General features: G+C 49.6%; 1 protein-coding gene across 2 annotated transcripts in view; it reads right to left on the bottom strand.

Moving 5' to 3' along the window:
- Positions 1 to 14013, bottom strand: part of tmc6b (transmembrane channel-like 6b) — a 125396-nt gene that overhangs the window by 91148 nt on the left and 20235 nt on the right. The window lies entirely within an intron of this gene.

The following is a 14013-nucleotide window of genomic DNA, read 5'->3' on the forward strand; positions in this document are numbered from 1 at the left end:
ATTAGATGGTAAGGTGCTTTGGGGGACAGTGACACAGTAAGCTCTCCTCCTTCCCCCACACACTTTGCAATATATGGAACCGAGTACATCTTGGTCTACATTGGAACAAAGAACACAGGGCTGGATATTCCGATCCCTACGGGTGGGTACGCGCTGTGAACTCACCCGCAGGGACATCGGAAATGCTGGTTTTAGGCATGCACTGCGCATGCGCTGGAAACCGGCATTTCCGATCTGTCAAAAAAGCTCTTGACAGATCCTCCGGCTGCCCTGGAGAAGGGCCTCCACGGGCAGATAGTTCCGCCTTTTGGAGACCCTCCGCCCGCAGAAAACACTTACAAAATTCTTGCGCCTGGTAAAAGGCATAAGGTCTGCTTTTACCAGGATAAGAGTTGAAAAAAGTCAACTCCACCCAGACCTCATGCCTGATTACAGTATCATGGACCCCACCACCCGTTGCTTATCTAGTTTAAGGAACACTACATTTCCTCCTGTGACTCCTGGGGGAGGGGAGAAATAAATCATGCGGTTCTGTTACTGTCTTGATAACTCTCAAACTTCCAGGTCTGTCCCATTCAAAAATTATTTAGGAATTTAAATGATAGTTTCTGTAGTTATAAAACCCGCTGTGAATTTAATTTGCACAACAGGTCATGTTATATTGCTCTTTAACATACCACTTATATAGATTTTATTAAGAACACAGACACAAATCCGCCACATTGAAAATACACTTGTCTGCAAGAATAACTGAAAAAAGGTACATGCTAGAATTTCTGGAAGTTAATGGTTTGGAAAAGTTCTGCACAAAAAGAAAATATTCTGGCATTTGTAATTGCCGCACAATCACAATTTAGAATCCATATTTTAACTCAACAGCCAGGACATCTCCCTCCCGTCGACACCATTCTCTGGTTCACGGTTACATGTCCGTGTCTCAGTCTCCGTTAACTTTGAATCCCACTGACGCCAAAAAAAGCAACTGCATTCCATAGCAGAAGCAGGAATGAATAGGAAATATTTCAGAGGTATTGGGGGGTGGGAAGGGGGAGCGAAATTCAAACACTCCTTGGCACTCAAGGGGGAAAAACTCGGTACCTTAATGCCGATAATGGTAGAGCATTATCGCCGGGGCGAGGCGAATTCATCACCGCACGCCAAATCCCGCCACCCCCCCCCCCCCCGCCATGCTATCACTAACAGTTATCGCCGGGAGCCTCAACGCCAGGTGGATCGTGACGTCAGTGAGTGTGCAACGCTCACTGACCGCCCAATCTGCAAAATTGATTATCGCCACCTACTTTAGCACTTGGAGGAAACAGCAACAGGGAGCTGGTGTGAAGCACCAGAAAGCCGGCTCCAGGGACATTATTTAAAGGGATCATCGCTAATGAGTCACGGCTGTAGGTTAGTGGAGTGTCAGTGCTTTCTTGTCAGTTTCACACACTGCATAATTCCATGATTTCAAGGTTATTGTTGGGAGTGTTGTCGTAACTAAAAAGTAGCTACATATATTCTTTAAAAAAATCAAAGTGCTACACTTGGTTACATTAATGGGGGCTGTATTGGCAGTCAACCTCGCCCTCCAGGATCTACGGCGGAGCAGAGGCAGCGAGAAAGACTGGAACATGTGGTCAGAGAGAGGAGGGCCATGAGGACCCTCAACAGGAGGCCTTACCCTCTGTGGGTATTCCGAGAACAATTCTCCTACCTCCAATTAAGCGAGGAGCAATGTATTAGAAGGCTCTGCTTCACCACAGAAGTGGTCACAGAGCTCTCCCACCTCCTGCAACCAGACTTCCAGCCTCAGATCAGGGTGACCACGGCGCTCTCAGTGGCAGTCAAGGTCACCGTCGCCGTCAATCTCTTTGCCAGTGGATCAATCCAGTCTGCAACTGATATAGCTGACATCTTGCAGTTCGTCATCCATCGCTGAATCTGGGAGGGCACAGAGGCGCTCTACATTTCCTTTCCCATCATCAGAGAGAAGCAGGGCAAGCGTGCATGTGGCTTTGCCAGAATAGCGGGATTCCCCATGGTGTAAGGCACCATTGACTGCACCCACGTGGCTTTGCGAGCACCGCATAACAATCTTGAGATCTTCCATAACCGCAAAGACTACCACTCACTTCATGTGCAGTTGGTGGCCAACTACAGACAGCTAATCCTCAATGTCAATGCCTGCTATCCTAGCAGCAGGCACGATGCCTTCATCCTGTGCCAGCACTCTCCCAGTCACCACGTCAAGTTCGTGACTGGCTGGTCGGAGACAAGGGCTATGCGCTCTACACCTGGCTCATGACTCCCCTCCACAACCCCAACGATCCTGCCCAGCAGTCATATAATGAGAGCCACGCTGCCACCAGGAACATCATCGAGCAGACCATCAGCCTGCTAAAGCAAAGGTTCCGCTGCCTTGACTGCTGGGGAGGAGCCCTCCAGTACTCGGCTGAGTGGGTGTCCCATTTCGTGGTGGTCTGCTGCATGCTCCACAACTTGGCCATCATGAGGGCCCAGCCCTTGCCACCAGGGTTTGCAGGACCACCTCAGAGGTAGAGGGAAAGGAGGAGGACGACGAGGACGATGAGGAAGACAAGGAGAACGACGAGGAGGAACAGGAACGAGGGAGGAGGCAGCAATTCAATTGGCCTTCTAGAAGGGCGGTCCGTGATCGCCTCATCAGACTGCGGTTCGAATGAATTAAACCCCAGATCCCCATTGCTCACCAATCCCCATCATTCCATCCCGGTCACAGGCCATATCACAGCGCAAAGCTGAAATGAGAGCCACCACAAAAGAATTGAAACTGAATTAATACATTTATCAATAATCAGTGTGTGGTAAACCACTGTTTGTATTCCACTGTGTACATGTCTGTACATGCCTCGGCTGACTCCTCCCACGAGTCCAGGTATAAAGGTGACTGCGCCACAGTCCCTCTGTATTCTGGACTGGTCGACCACTCGAGGCACACCTTCATTCTCTTGTTAATAAAAGCCTGTTAGTTACTCGCTTAACCTCAGTCTTTTGAGTGATTGATAGCGCATCAATTTTATTAACAAGATTTTTTATAATGGAGAAGATCCTCACACCAGCATGCCTAGACTTAGACCACCGGGAGGCGGATGCATCCACCAAGTTTGCTCACTGGCTTAGGGGCTTTGAAAAATTCCTGATCGCCTCTGCTGCAACAGTCAAATCGGATGAGGACAAACTGGATGTCCTGACCTCCAAAGTGAACCACCGAGCGTACTCGGTCATCCAGGACGCGACCTCGTACACGGCTGCTATCAAGCTCCTCAAGGACCAGTACACGCGCCCAGTGAACGAGGTGTACGCCAGGCACCTCCTGGGGAGTCGTAAACAACAACCTGGGGAATCGACCGAGGAATACCTTCAGGCACTGTCTGTGCTTGGCCGGGCCTGTGGTTGTAAGGATGTAAAGGCCGCCGTGTTCACAGAGGAACTTATCCGGGACGCTTTTGTAGCGGGCCACAGGTCCAATTACACCCGACAGCGACTGTTGGAGCAGAGTGACCTCGACCTCAACAAGGCCTCTGAACTCGCACTATCATTGGACGCAGCCTACCGGGGCATGGATGCCTACTCCTCTGCACCATGGACGCCGTGGGGAACGACAGCCTGGGACACGGTAGGACCGTCTCATAGCGCCGTGCCACCCCAGCCACATCCCAGCAATGGCCCAACTACCGCAGCAGTGTCCCAAGGCCAGAAATGCTACTTCTGTGGCCAGGCCAAACACCCCAGAGCGCGCTGCCCGGCGAAAAATGCGATCTGCTCGGGCTGCGGGAAGAAGGGACACTACGCCAGCGTCTGCAGGGCCAAAGCCACCCTGAACCCCAGCAGCGCCGCGTGTGGGCCGTCATCTTGGGCCTCCCCAGCCATGTGCGAACCACCAGAACAGCAGCCATTTTGGACGCCTCCAGCCACATGGGGATCATGGACGCCGCCATCTTGGATGCCAGCCGGGATGCAGCAGGCCCCCAACACCGCCTCATCTGATACCCGCAACGACACACCGACCCCTACGCTGGCCTCCGTTACGCTGGACCAAGCGAGACCGCACCAACTGGCCCGGTCCACAATGGACATTAAGGTAAATGGTCACGAAACAATCTGCCTTTTTGACTCTGGGAGCACGGAGAGCTTCATCCACCCCGACACGGTGCGGCGTTACTCTCTCCCAGTCCTGCCTGCGCACCAGCGGATTTCTATGGCCTCCGAGTCCCAGTCGGCGGACATTGGCGGCTACTGCGTGGTGACACTCTTAGTAGACGGGACTGTGTACGATAATTTTAAACTTCTGGTCCTGCCCCACCTCTGCGCTGCCGTTCTACTGGGGTTAGATTTTCAGTGCCACCTTAAAAGTGTTACGATGGCGTACGGTGGACCCCTCCCCCCACTCACAGTCCGCAGCCAGCAGCTTCCAAATTGCCCGCCGCGCACCAGGTGCAACCTCTCCACACTCAGAGTCACCCCCCCCCCCCACCCACTGTTTGCTAACCTCACCCCCGACTGTAAGCCCATCGCCACAAAGAGCAGGCGATACAGTGCCGGGGACAGGGTTTTCATTAAAACCGAAGTGGAGCGGCTCCTGAAGGAGGGGATTATTGAGGGCAGCACCAGCCCCTGGCGAGCCCAGGTTGTGGTCATTAAGACCGGCGAGAAGCAGCGCCTGGTCATCGACTACAGCCAGACAATAAATCGCTACACCCTGCTGGACGCTTACCCACTCCCCCGCATAGCTGATATGGTCAACCAGATCGCGCAGTACCGCGTCTTCTCGACCATTGACCTGAAATCAGCGTACCACCAGCTCCCTATCCGCCCTGAGGACCGCCAGTATACTGCCTTTGAGGCAAACGGCCGCCTCTATCACTTCCTTAGGGTTCCCTTTGGCGTCACCAACGGGGTCTCCGTCTTCCAAAGGGAGATGGACCGGATGGTCGATCAAAATGCGTTGCAGGCCACTTTCCCATATCTGGCCAATGTGACCATCTGCGGCCATGACTTGCAGGACCATGACGCAAACCTCGAAAAATTCCTCTGCACCGCCCAACTCCTGAACCTGACGTATAACAAGGAGAAGTGCATATTCCGCACAACCCGCCTCGCCATCCTTGGCTGTGTTGTGGAACACGGAGTCATCGGTCCCGACCGGATGCGTCCCCTTATGGAACTCCCACTGCCCCACTGCCTCAAGGCCCTGAAGCGGTGCCTAGGGTTTTTCTCCTATTACACTCAGTGGGTCCCCTACTATGCGGACAAGGCCCGTCCGCTGATCAAGTCCACCTCTTTTCCCTTGACGGCAGAGACCCGCTTAGTCTCCCACCGTATCAAGGAAGACATTGCCAAAGCCACCATGCACGCAGTGGACGAATCCATCCCCTTCCAGGTGGAAAGCGACGCGTCTGACTTTGCCCTGGCCGCTACCCTTAATCAGGCGGGGAGACCCGTGGCCTTCTTTTCACGAACCCTCCAGGGCCCGGAGACCAGACACTCCGCTGTTGAGAAGGAGGCCCAGGCTATTGTGGAGGCTGTGCGTCATTGGAGGCACTACCTGGCCGGAAAACGATTTACCCTGCTCACTGACCAGCGTTCAGTTGCTTTTATGTTTAACAACAAGCAGAGGGGCAAAATCAAAAACGACAAGATCTTGAGGTGGAGAATCGAACTTTCCACCTACAATTACGAGATCTTGTACCGGCCCGGGAAGCTCAATGAACCCTCGGATGCTCTATCGCGTGGCACCTGCGCCAGCGCGCAGATCGATAGACTGCGAGCCCTCCACAATGACCTCTGCCACCCGGGGGTCACCAGGTTCTTCCACTTCATCAAGGCCCGCAACCTGCCTTACTCCATTGAGGAGGTCAGGACCATGACCAGGAACTGCCAAGTCTGCGCTGAGTGCAAACCACACTTTTATAGACCAGACAGGGCTCACCTGATAAAAGCCACTCGCCCCTTCGAGCGCCTGAGCGTTGATTTTAAAGGGCCTCTCCCCTCCTCCGACCGTAATGTGTACTTCCTCAACATTATTGATGAGTACTCCCGTTTCCCGTTCGCCATCCCCTGCCCGGACATGACCAGTGCCACGGTCATTAAATGTCTGAACGACCTCTTCACCTTGTTCGGTTTCCCCAGCTATATCCATAGTGACCGGGGCTCATCGTTTATGAGCGACGAACTCCGCCAGTACCTGCTCGCTAGGGGTATTGCCACAAGCAGGACCACCAGTTACAACCCCCGGGGGAACGGACAGGTGGAAAGAGAGAATGCGACAGTTTGGAAGGCCGCCCTGCTAGCCTTAAAGTCTAGGGGCCTTCCGACCTCCCGCTGGCAGGATGTGCTCCCCGATGCGCTCCACTCTATTCGGTCACTGCTCTGCACTGCCACTAACGCCACCCCTCATGAGAAAATGTTTGTCTTCCCAAGGAAGTCCACATCGGGGACATCGCTACCGCCATGGCTGACGTCCGCAGGGCCGGTCCTACTGAGAAGACACGTGAGGACCCATAAAACGTACCCCCTGGTCGAGAGGGTCGACCTCCTCCACGCCAACCCCCAGTACGCTTACATTGCGTACCCGGACGGGCGGGAGGACACAGTCTCCATACGAGACCTCGCACCCTCAGGGGCCCCAGTAACCCACTACCCACTACCACCCCGCCCCCACGATCCAATATCCAACCCCAGCAGATGGCACGCCTGGGCCCCGCGACCCGCTCGACACCCACGAGGACTACACACCAGTGCCCCAGCCTACGCGGGACTAGACGCCGGAAGCTTCACTACCCCTGCCGTCGCCACGTCGATCACAGCGGCAGACAAGACCTCCGGAGAGACTCCAATACACAAACTTGTAATACACTTCACCCCGCCGGACTCATTTTTAAACAAGGGGTGAATGTGGTAAACCACTGTTTGTATTCCACTGTGTACATGTCTGTACATGCCTCGGCTGACTCCTCCCACGAGTCCAGGTATAAAGGTGACTGCTCCACAGTCCCTCTGTATTCTGGACTGGTCGACCACTCGAGGCACACCTTCATTCTCTTGTTAATAAAAGCCTGTTAGTTACTCGCTTAACCTCAGTCTTTTGAGTGATTGATAGCGCATCACAGTGAACACATATTTACAACAAAAATATTAACTATTCACCCTGTGCAATTCCTTAGTGCCTCTCGTTAGTGTGCCTTTGCCTACTCTAGTGCTCCTACAAAGTGTTAGCCCAGTGGCTGCAGCAGGGCTGGTGGAAGGCTGCTGAGTGTCCGTGCAGGAGACTACAGATGGCCTTGCAGGATGCCCTCGACCAGCCTTGAGCCTGGAAGGCCCAGTTGTAGACTGCACCACCTCAGTATGGGTAGCAGCAGTCTGGGCTGGCTGGATGACAGGCAGCGACAAGGGAAATGGCAGAGTGGCAGTGGTGAGAGAGGACAGCAAGTTCCTGCTCTACTGACCCACTGCCACTTCCCGGGGCAACACCTCAGCATCCCTAGCAATCTGTTGGAGCACAGATTGCTGGCCTGCTGAGAAACTGTAAAAGCCCCGGTCGACGGTGGTAGACCCAGCCACGATGGCAGCAGTCAGAGTTTGTGTGGCATCAAGCTGAGATTGCATGAGAGCAGTCTGAGATTGAATGCTACCAAGCATAGACTGCATTACAGCACTAAGACGTTGCGTCACTTCTGCCTGTGCTGCTCCGGTGCTTGCTCATTATCTGAAAGCATAAAGGCACAAGAGTTAAGGTGAGGGGAGGGGGGGGGCGGGGGGCGCAGGAAGGGAGAAATGCATGCATATAGCATGATTAGCTGGAAAGTGTAAAATGCTTGTGGGGTGAGGGGGAAGTGGGATGCGAGAAGGAGTAGGGATGAATATACAGTTGACATCACCGGTGGCCACAGCGCCCACCACCTGGCGCCCAATAATCTGCAGCACTCTATTTTCCAGCGCAGACAATGTTTGGGTGTCAGGTTGTCCCTGCCTGTGCACCCCTGCTCCCTCCTGTTGTGAGCCACCTTGGCCTGCAAGAGAAAGGCAAGCGTGTGAGTGTGGAGCAGTGTGTTTGGGCGGTGTGCCTGCCATAGTTGAATAGCTGTCGTTGTGTGCACAGTGAGAGATGTAGGGTGAGTGTTGGTAGGTAGAGATTGTTGGTGGGTGAGTGCTGCGGGTATGGTGCTTTGGGCAGTGTGTGAAGACTGTGGTTCAGATGGTGGTACGTAGCATTTGTAAAGCAGAGTGAGGGCGTTAAATTTCTTCCTGCACGGTGTGTGGATCCTGGGGGACCACAGTGCTGCCCGAGATGTGCTGCGTTACCTCCCTCCACATGGTGCGGAAGACTTGCGGCAAGGGCCTCCTGCCACTTGCCGGGTAGAGCGCCGCCCTCCGTCTCTCCACAGCGAACGCCAACTCCTCCAATGCTTGATCGCTGAATCTGCGGGCTCTCTCCCTGGGGCGTGGATCTGCCATGAGTACAGCTGCTTCAGTCCTCCGGCTTCTTCTCCTTGACCTGCTACCACTTTCAGAGACAGCTGCATAGCCAGCAATGCTGAGAATTAGGTCCTGCAGCATCAATGAACCTCCCCTTTAAAAACTGGAAAAAGCCTGTAGCAATCATGACTTGTGATTAGACTGCACCCGATATTGGTCCAACGCCAATGAGCTTGGGCTTAAAGACTTGAATTAGTACTCCAATCATTTCTTTGAGCAGTGTGCACGAATTTTGGGTGCAGTCTAAAGCATTAGCATCTGGTGCTAATTCTCCAACTTTTCTAATGATACTGCCCATTTCTGGGCTATAATGAATTTCTAGCCCCAAATCTTTAAAAGAGGAAAATAAAGGTAGACAATCAACGTTCACTGAAATCGGTATTGCAGAGAGTGCACAATTAGGAACCAGTGGCATTCCATGTTTAAGACAGAATTTTTGAGCTCTCAAATTACACTTGGGGAACAAGCTGGGTATCCAACTGTTCCTCACTTTGTGTCTTCCAGTTCTCATTGTTTTAATGGCACAAATTAAAATCACATAGGAAAATACAATTTGCTTGAATGGGTTACAACAGTAAAATTTAAAAGATTGCAGCATTTTTGGAAATGTTTCAAAATGCAACTATATCGTTTATTGGAATACAGCTGCATTTAATATTATTGGCTATCAAATGTAAAAGCATAAAGTTACATAAATCCTCTCAGGAGCATTAGTCAGGCTCTCCAGGGTATTTTAGGTAATTTGTTGTTATAAATCTGATTGCTGATGAGCTACAGAAACAATATTTAGGGCTGTTTTTTTTTTACCCAAGGCTACAAAAATACAATACTCTGCACCAATACAAACATTTACCCAAATGAGTAACAGAAACTTACTGATGTTAATTAAAATACAGAAAGATTTTTTCTGCAAGTCCCCTAAATAACTGTACAGAATGGAACTGTCTCCTTTGTTTCAGTTTAAACTAAATTCATCAGGTTTGTGTTGGAACAGCAGCTGCAGTAGGGTGGGGGAGAACTCACTCCACACCCTTCCCCGAAATGGAATAATTGAGACTCCGCAAGCCATACTTGCTTTTCCTCATTTAGGTACGGAATCGATTGCAGGACAAAAACTTCCCCAAGTGCAAACTGTTCAAATAGAAGATTCCACAACAAGATACTGTACCGACAGGTATTTTAAAATAAGGGCTCAATAATGGTGGATGGTTGATCTCGTCAATAAAATGTCAGGTATGAGTCAGTGATCATTATCTGCAGACGATTACTGGAACAGACATGTTCCTTCAATCGGTTTCGCAAGGGTGTTATTCTTAGAAGAATTATTCTGAACAACTTTACTTTGGTAGAAACACTTTACATATAGATTACTGTCACACGGAAACAATCAAATCAGTTTCCTTGCCGAAATGAAATACTCCATATTTTATGGAAGGAAACATATCTCCACAGGTATGTAATGCGCTTAAAGCACAGAAATAACAAACCTGATTTTGCTGACTTGCTGCAGTAGTTTTTCTTTCTGTTAAAGACTTGCTGCTGCTGGGATCATGTACAGACACAATATTCAGCTTTTCTCTTTTGAGAGCCAACCATTATTCTCAATTAATACTCCAAATATTCACATTTGTTTACTAAATAAATAATCCTTCGGTATAAAACACCTTGAAACACCAATCAAACGGGCAACTGTTATTGGAATGTTCACCCTCAGGGTGCCAAAAACATCCGGCATGAAACTTGCGTCACAGTTCAACTCAGATGATGACATTTAAATTTGTTCTCAGTACTCAGGCTGAGGTGATTGTGCTATTTCCTTTCAAACAGCGTGACAGTTTTGGCTGCAGTTTTATGTCAGAAAATTATTTTTAAAATCCCCATTCTTTTTGTAACAGCTAATCCTTTTAGTACTGAAGAAAATTATGGACAAGACTGTTCATTAAATATATAAAAAGACATATAATAGTTAATTTTGTCTTTAAAAAAAAAATGCATTACACATATCACACACATTGTGGTGTTCTCATGGTGGCCTGCTCTCAGTTTTGTTGAAAAGATTCGTGTCTCTCCAATTTTCACACGGCCGTTGCTACTGCTAACCCACTTTCAAGATGGGCAGATCTGGGAATTTGCCAAGCGCACAACTACAGGTTAAATCTACTTCCCTCCACTCTGTGGTACAGTGTGTTTTAGTGCACCACAGAGTGAAACTTGGCTACCACTTCCCCCTTCTCTGGCTGTTTTCCAAAAAGCACAGTCCTCTCGAACACTGACCCTTCTTTGCACATAGGAGTTCAAATGCATTATTACAGCCATTATTTATTACAGAAAGGCAAGAGGACATGAAGTGCAGCGAAGATTCACCAGACTGATACCCGGGATGGCAGGAATGACGTATGAGGAGAGATTGGGTCGATTGGGCTTATACTCGCTGGAGTTTAGAAGAATGAGAGGGGATCTCATTGAAACTTATAAAATTCTAACAGGACTAGACAGACTAGATGCAGGAAGGATGTTCCCGATGGCGGGGGAGTCCAGAACCAGGGGTCACAGTCTTAGGATAAGGGGTAAGCCATTTAGGACTCAGATGAGGAGGAATTTCTTCACCCAGAGAGTGGGGAACCTGTGGAATTCTCTACCACACAAGGCAGTTGAGGCCAATTCATTAAATATATTCTTCAAGAAGGAGTTTGATATATTTCTTGAGGCTAAGGGGATCAAGGGATATGGGGAGAAAGCAGGGACAGGGTACTGAATTTGGATGATCAGCCATGATCTCATTAAATGGCGGAGCGGGCTCGTGGGTCCAAATGGCCTACTCCTGCTCCTATCTTCTATGTTTCTATGTAAGTGAATTAGGCAATGGGAAATCTGTGATTCCGTCAATGATGCCATGCATAATTTAACTGTCCTCCCAGTAACCGCCACGGTCAAATTCATGACACATCTATCCCGTTTGTTTTTATTAGTTCCTTCTTTCCCCAGCTGTAACCTTATTTCTTTTCCTCTCAGTTTAGGATTACCAACCTTCCCAGATTGTCCGGACGACTCCCGGAATGGTGCATGAATCTCATGGGCACTCCTGCTAGCAACCCGAGAGAACTTCGCCCTTTAAATTTCTCACCACAGCAGCAGTGCCCCCTTTCCCCCACCCTTCCGTGATGTCACCGGCTGCTGCCTCAGGGAGACCTGCAGCTGGGTGACATCAACCCCGCTGCCAGAGAGAGAGAAGGCCCCACTTAGGGGGTGACAGGAAACGGGACCAGCTGATGGAGAAACAGCCGGGACCCTGGTGGTAGAGCGAGAGAGAGAGAGTGAGGTGGAGAGACGGATTGGGGAGAGGAGCGGAGCGGGGCCGATTTAGAAAATGATGAATAGCGACTAGGAGGCAGGGGCATCGGATTTGGGAGTGGTGGGGAGGGGTTTATCGGGGGAGAATGACTGGGGAATGAGGATCAAGAATAGGAGGAGGAGAGGGAGACTAGGGGGTCAAGGAAGAGACGGGGGAATGGGGTGGGTATGAGGCCCAGCATTTCCTGCAGAACTGATAACAACAGCAGCAATGTAATGAGTGGGAGCAATGCTGAGAGAGGAGCAGTAAACTTGGGAACATTACTTTTGGGTAAATAGTGAAAAATTGTTACCACTGATGGGAGAATAGGGAACAAGAGGATGAGACCAAGGATTCCCACTGGAAGAAGCAAGGAAAGAAGGGAGAAGGGTTTTTGAACTGAGGCTTATGGGTGCTTCACCACAAAGGGCTAGTAACGCAGGGACGAGTTCATCATTTAAAAGGGAATCGGATAAGTACAGGTATTTGAAAAGGAAAAATAAAACAGGGTTTGGGGGGAGAAATGGGGTTACAGGAGAGAGCACCAGTAGCAACACAAGCCTCCTCCTGTGGTCTAATTTCATTCTAGGAAACTCTCCTTTATTGAGTCCGAACCCAGGGAGTGTGTGAACAGGGACCAGGGAGTGGTTTAGAAATGTTGGTGCTGAGCAGAGTTCAGGACGATGTGCTGTGAGAGAAATGCCCCAAAGACTGAACCTGCTGCTCTTTGTGCAATCTCTTGGTTTGGTTCAAGTCGGTCTGTGCTGCCGGGTTTTGGCCCGTGAAGTTCAAATACAGGTTGGCTCTGACTGAGGCTCCAAGTTCAGAGTTGTCAACTTGACACAGAACCCGAGTCCAAGGAGACAGGGAGAGAGACAGGGCTCGTTAAAAGTGGCATCAACTGGGGAGCCAAACCGCACCTTGTGCACTGCGGGGGTTGTAGTAACAGGGTGACTGTCAGTGGGTTATAGGAATACTACTAGTTACAGGTAGGCTATTGGGGCATTGTACCTATTACTATCAGTGGATTATTGCATTATTGTTGGTTATGAGGAAAACCAGAGTGTTACCAGTATTATTATTTATCAGTTCAATTTCAGTGAGTTACGATTCGTTACTGGTGGAATCAAAGTTCCTTCCACCTCTGGTTTCTTCCCTGTGGATCCCTCCCGCACCCTTGGTTTCCCCTCTTCACCTGCACGCAGGTGTCCTCCTTGTTCTCGGAACTCCAATACAACAGCTGCTGGCACGAACCCGCGAGCAAAGGTACTCAACGACAGGGGATGCAACTTTTAAAAAAAAAAGTTAAATGCAGTTACATTTGCAGACATCACGAGATAGGCCTCCAGGAATGGGTCCAACTAGATTGGTCAACCCTACCCTCAGCTGCATCCTGTTGTTACAAGAGCCTATAAATATCTGTAAACTTGTCTAAAAAATGTAATAAGTGAGGGGTTAATGCTGCAAAAAAAATTAACCTTTTTTTCTAATTCTTTTCTTTTAAAAAAAGGGGAAAGCAAAATAACAGTGGCATTTTAGTGAGAGTTTAACAGTGGTCACATTTTCCACAAGAGTATAATTAATAAGTGTCTTAGCCTTTGATCTAACCCCAAGTTAATTACTGCCCCAGTAAGAGCCAAAGGACAAGAAGCATAGAGAATAAATGTGTGACGCTAACCAAACGAAATACAGAAACAATCGTCACCAGTAATCTTTAGACAGTGCATACAACACCCATTATAAACTAACTGGTGTTCACTATGAAAATTTTCAACCAAACTTTTCAAGCAAGCTACAAATCATTCAAGCTGTTAAGTGTATCTAATGGCTACCCTTGTCCATTATTCCATCACTTCAACTTTCTGCTGTCTTCTCTGGCACTTTCCCATGCAACACAGCATGTGCAACACCTGGCTATTCATCACCTTCCAAACCATTGTCCAAAGTCCCAAATACTCCATCCATGTGATAAAGTAATTTACATGTGCCTCCTCCGCTGTATGCTCTCCTCTACATCCGGAAGAACAAACACAGACTTGGTGACTGCTTGACTGAACACTTCATTCCCCTGAGCTCACTACTGTAACTATACCTCCCAGTCCCACTCTAACCTTTTCTGTGGCTTTTTGCACTTTTCCGACCAAGCACAATGCAAGCTTCAGGAAAAGTAT

The sequence above is a fragment of the Somniosus microcephalus genome, chromosome 21, assembly GCF_052327205.1.
Source record: "Somniosus microcephalus isolate GS21.2 chromosome 21, FLI_Smic_1.0, whole genome shotgun sequence".
In the NCBI taxonomy this organism is placed as follows: Eukaryota; Metazoa; Chordata; class Chondrichthyes; order Squaliformes; family Somniosidae; genus Somniosus; species Somniosus microcephalus.